Consider the following 6,156-nt stretch of genomic DNA (forward strand, 5'->3'; position numbering starts at 1 on the left):
TGAATTGGATATAATTACCCGAGTAATTATATTAATTTAAGTTATAAAATATTTAACGTATTCTAATTGTCTAGTTAAAATCAAATGGTTCAAGTTATTATCAAAACAAATTAAGTGGATAAAACTAACTTGAAGTACCTAATTGATTTAAACAACATAAATTGATGACCAAGGTGACCATTAGGCCATCTTCTTCCTATTCAAACAACCAAACTTCCGCCAAATTTCAAATTGGAAACCATGAAATTGCCAAGCTAATATTTAAAGTTTCTGGATTCATGAAACTTATTCATTAAGGCATAAAAGAATCCTAAGCAACTTAGAAGTGTGATTTCTTTAACAATCAAGAACAATAACATCGGCATCAACAATTATTAACAAACGGCGACTCAGACCGAACAATCGCAAGCTCAAACAGAGGTTAATCCATTAACAATCAAAGAATCAAGAGTTGATGATCATTTAAATCACATAAAACATACCCATGAATATTATAGAAGACGGCAGCAACTTAAAAGTAAAACAGAACAACACCAAGCGAAATTACAATGAAACGGCAGCGACTATATCGTATTGAATTACGTACCGTTTTGGCAAAAACAAAGATGAGAATTGTAGAGGCGTGAGTCTACAATCTCTAGGACGAAACAGAACTGGATTCGATCAAGAAACGAAGAAGAACGAATCAATTTACGGAACGCCGTTTATAACACCAAACTGAAATCACAAGAACAACGAAGCTCACTGAGGCAGCAAGTTTGAAGGACGTTTTCAGCGTTAATTCTCAGAGAGAAAACGAACGAATGACGGCTATGGATTGTTGGAAGTATGATGAAGATTTAGGTTTAGAAAAAGAAAGGAAACGTGCAACCCGACGTTTTATAAGAGAAGAGAAAAGGAGGCTGGGCAGCCAAAGGCTGCACACAGCACCGTAGGTCTCGTACGAGACACTCAGTCTCGTACGAGACTCCCTCATTTTAACAAAGAATCTCGTACGAGACCCTTGGTCTCGTACGAGACCATACGTTTTGTTTAAGGGTCTCGTTTGAGACCCTTAAGCAAAACAAGAATATTTTCTTTTCTTTTTTAATTTTCCTCTTTTTAAAATTTTAAACAACCTATTTAAAACTTTAACCAATCCGACTTTACTCGGACCACAATCAAAACACCGAAGCCGAAAATGATCCGCATTTGTATTAAAAACTCATCGGAAATTTTAGAAATTTTTTTACGGGGTATTACATTCTCCCCAACTTAATAAAAATTCGCTACCATGATTCTTCTATCTATCAATAACTGCATGCATTGCGCGGTGTATGTGAAGAAGTAAACCATTATCTCGGCAATAATGAGCCAAGGAAGTATTTGCAGCCCACGAATTTAAACACAAACAAATAAACATAACAACACAACAAGCACCGAAACAATCAACTAAAATACATAGGTAACGATACACGTACCTCAAGAAAAGAGGAAAGGATAACGTTTTCGTATATCGGGCTTCGTCTCCCAAGTGCACTCCTCAACAGAATGATTTCGTCACAGAACTTTGACCATCAGAATCTCCTTGTTTCGTAACCTACGCACTTGCGTATCGACAATCTCAACTGGCTGTTCCTCATAGGACAGCTCCCGGTCAATCTCAACGCTCTGAGGCACAATCACATGCGAAGAATCTGAGATGCACTTCCTCAGCATAGAAACATGAAATACAGGATGCACTAACGACATGTCTGGCGGCAGAACCAGACGATAAGCCACAACTCCAATCCTCTCTGAAATCTCATAAGGACCAACGTACCTCGGTGCCAACTTTCCCTTGACACCAAAACGAACCACGCCTTTCATAGGCGAAACCCGAAGAAACACAAAGTCTCCCACCTGAAACTCGATGTCTTTTCTCTTCGGATCAGCATAACTCTTATGCCGACTAAAAGCTGTCTCCAACCTCCATTTTATCAACGGTACCTTCTCTGAGGTAATCTGAATAATCTCAGCACCAGACAACTTTGGCTCGCCGAACTCTTCCCAGCAGATAGGAGATCGACACTTGCGCCCGTACAAAGCATCATAAGGTGCCATCTCAATGCTCGCATGATAACTGTTGTTGTAGGAAAACTCAATCAACGGCAAATGAGTATCCCAACTATCCTGAAAATCAAGAATGCACATCCTGAGCATATCCTCCAATGTCTGAATAGTCCTCTCAGACTGACCGTCAGTCTGAGAATGAAAAGATGTACTGAAGTCCAATCGAGAACCCAAGGACTCCTGTAACGCTTTCTAGAACCTCGAAGTGAAGACAGAACCTCTGTCAAAAACAATCGAAACCGGTACACCATGCAAACTAACAATCCTGTCGATGTACAACTGAGCCAACTTCGAAGCAGGATACGAAACTTTGATCGGAAGGAAATGAGCTTACTTAGTCATACGGTCAACTATCACCCAGATGGAATCGTACCCCTGTCGAGTACGTGGTAAACCAACAACAAAGTCCATGGCAATCCGCTCCCACTTCCACTCTGGAATAGGTAGTGGCTGCAGATAGCCAAAAGGTCTCTGATGTTCCAGCTTCACCTGCTGGCAAGTCAGACACTTGGAAACGTACTCTGCAACATCTTTTTTCATTCCGCTCCACCAATACGTACCCTTGAGGTCATGGTACATCTTGGTAGATCCCGGATGAACACTGTAAGCTGATGCGCTTCCTCCAGAATCTGGTCTCTCAAACCATCTGAATCCGGAACACACAGTCTAAAACCAAACCTGAGAACTTCGTCAACAAAAACAAACTCGGAATTCCCATCCAGATGGATCTCATCCATAATCCGTTTCAATTGTGGATCCTCGGCTTGTAAAGCTTTAATCCTATCAATCAAAATCGGTTGCACCTGCAGCTGTGCCAACAAACTACCATTCTGAGAAACCTAAAAACCGTAGCCCGAAGCTATCAAACCATGCCACTCTCGAACCATGGGTCTACGCCCAACCTCAGAAATATGGGCCAAACTGCCCGAAGACTTGCGACTCAGCGCATCGGCTACCACATTAGCCTTACCAGGATGGTATTGAATAGTACAGTCATAGTCTTTCAGCAACTCCAGCCACCTCCTCTGTCTCAGATTCAGCTCTCGCTGATCAAAGATGTACTTCAGACTCTTATGATTAGTGAAGATCTCGCAAGTCGCACCGTACAAGTAGTGCCTCCAGATCTTGAGAGCAAAAACCACAACAGCTAACTCCAAGTCATGAGTAGGGTAATTCACCTCATGCTTCTTCAGCTGACGAGAAGCATAGGCGATCACCTGTCCATGTTGCATCAACACGCAACCTAAGCTAATCCGAGAAGCATCGTAGTACACAGTAAAACCCTCAATGCCAGAAGGTAACGCCAAAACTAGAGCTGTAGTCAGAATCTCCTTGAGCTTCTCGAAACTTGCCTCGCACTTGTCGGTCCACTCAAACTTAACACCCTTCTGTGTCAGCTTAGTCAAAGGTGCAAATATCCGAGAGAAATCCTGCACGAACCGACGGTAGTAGCCAGCTAACCCAAGAAAACTCATAATCTCGGTAACTGACCTCGGCCTCTGCTAATCCATAACCGCCTCAATCTTCTTCGGATCAACCTTGATCCCATCCTTCGACACCACGTGTCCTAAGAAGGTTACCTGTTCCAGCCAAAACTCGCACTTTGAGAACTTAGCATACAACTGATGCTCTCGCAAGGTTTGTAGTATAGTCCTCAAGTGATAAGCATGCTCCTCCTCACTCCGAGAATAAATCAGGATGTCATCAATGAAGACGATAACAAACTGATCGAAAAACGGCTTGAAAACTCTATTCATCATGTCCATAAACGCTGGTGGTGCGTTAGTCAACCCAAACGACATGACTAGAAACTCGAAATGCCCATAATGCGTTCTGAAAGCAGTCTTAGGCACATCGACGTCGCGAATCCGAAGTTGATGATACCCGGATCTCAAGTCAATCTTGGAAAAGCACTTCGCACCCTGCAAATCAAACAAGTCGTCGATGCGAGGAAGAGGATATATGTTCTTGATGGTAGCCTTATTCAACTGCCTGTAATCGATACAAAGCCAAAAGGAACTATCCTTCTTCTTAACAAACAGAACTGGAGCACCCCACGAAGAAGTACTCGGTCTGATGAAGCCACTGTCCAAAAGTTCTTGTAGCTGCTCCTTCAACCCCTGTAATGTAGTACCAACATCCAATATGGCGGTATCGAAATCAGACCAGTTCCAAGAACTACGTCAATGCAGAACTCGATATCCCGATCAGGTGGTAATCCAGGAAACTCCTCTGGAAAAACGTCAGTGAACTCATTCACTATAGGGACAGTGTTCATACTGCCCACCTCAGCATCCATGTCTCGAACCACAGCTAAGAAAGCTTGACAACCCTTACTCATCATCCGCTTTGCCTTGATCGCAGATATCAGATTCTTCGGTGTCTCCGCCTTTTCCATGAAAAGAAAAGGGTAGATCACCTGGAATCCGAAACTCAACCGACTTCCCTCGATAGTCGATCGAAGCATAATGGCGTGCCAGCCAATCCATCCCCAAAATCACGTCAAATGAAAGTACATCCAAAGCAACTAAATCAGCACGTAAATCTCTTCCATGGATCACTACGGGACACGATGAATACACAACGTCCACCACCACACAATCAGACAAAGGAGTAGAAACAGATAAAGGTTCACTCAAACCCGTTGGTGTTACACCTAACTTAGCAGCAAAACACGTAGACACAAAAGAATGGGTTGCACCCGCATCAAATAAAACTAAAGTGTCTACAAAGGCAATCTGAATAGTACCTTGCACCACTGCGTTAGATGCGTGAGCATCCTGAGGAGTCAAGGCGAAAACTCTAGCCTGACCCTGACTCTGCTGCTGAGAACTCTGTCCAGTTCCATAGCTGTTAGAACCTCTATCGCCATTGCCACGGCCTCCAAAACCACGCCCTCCAGAACCTCGGCCCCGCTGGCCACCAAAAGAAGCAGCAGGTTGAGAAAACCCTGCTGGTGCAGAGAACACTGGTCTCTGACTCTGATAGGATGGCTGAGCAACGCTAGCTGCCGACATCTGCTGCCCAGATGCCTGACACTCTCTCGCAAAGTGTCCCGGCTGGCCACAAGTAAAACAACCCCCTGGTGCTAAACGACACTCGCCTGGATGTCGACGTCTGCAATTCTGGCAGAAAGGAAAACTAGCACCTCCATTGTTACCGCGCCCAAAACTGCGGCTGCTACCGCTGTTGCCTGAACTGTAGGTGTACGGCTGATAACTCTTCTTGACACCCCTCTTCTTGTTCTTGTACTGAGAAGGTACCGATTGGTAGCTACCACCACCACTCTGCTGTCCAGGGCTAGAAGACTTCTTGGTCTAAGAAGGACCAGAAATATCCCCAAACTGCAATAACGAGCTCTCCATACGCCGAGTACTGTCTACTACGTCTGTAAAGTCTTTGCGTGTCTCAGTCAGCAAACTCACAAAATCGCGCCCTAAGCCTTTTACGTATCTGTTGTTCACCCTTTGATGATCTGCCTGCAAGTCCGGAGCGAACCGACCCAACCTCACGAACTCTGTCGTGTACTCGGATACTGACCTATCATCCCTAGTAAGCGTAAGCAACCTGTCTCTGTGACCCTCTGTCACTAAAAACGGCAAGAAGAAAGCTCTGAATCTCGCCACAAACTGAGCCCAGGAGATGGTAGCCATGTCAGCATGAATAGAGCCATGAAACCAGTCCCCAGCTGAACCCTTCATGGACATCTCGACTAGAACGACGGTCTGACGCTCAGTAGCCTGTAGTCACCGAGCATTCTGCTCAACCTCCTCGAGAAAATCCAGCGCATCTCCAAAACCGTCAAACTCAGTTGGCTTCATCCTCATGTAAGCCAAAACCAAATCCCTGTCAGTGGTTCCGACACCACCAACTGAGAGCCATAATGAAAAAACAATTTGAAATATCGTATACAATATATATTGATATTAAAATAACAATTTACTTAATAAAGCTGTAATATCCCGTATTTTATTTTATTTTCTTTCCGATGAGTTTCCGGTTATAATTCGGAGTCCCTTGCGAGTTCATGGTTTGATTCGTGGGTTAAATAAATTAATTGGTTAG

The sequence above is a fragment of the Mercurialis annua genome, linkage group LG4 (genome assembly GCF_937616625.2).
Source record: "Mercurialis annua linkage group LG4, ddMerAnnu1.2, whole genome shotgun sequence".
NCBI classification, from domain to species: Eukaryota; Viridiplantae; Streptophyta; class Magnoliopsida; order Malpighiales; family Euphorbiaceae; genus Mercurialis; species Mercurialis annua.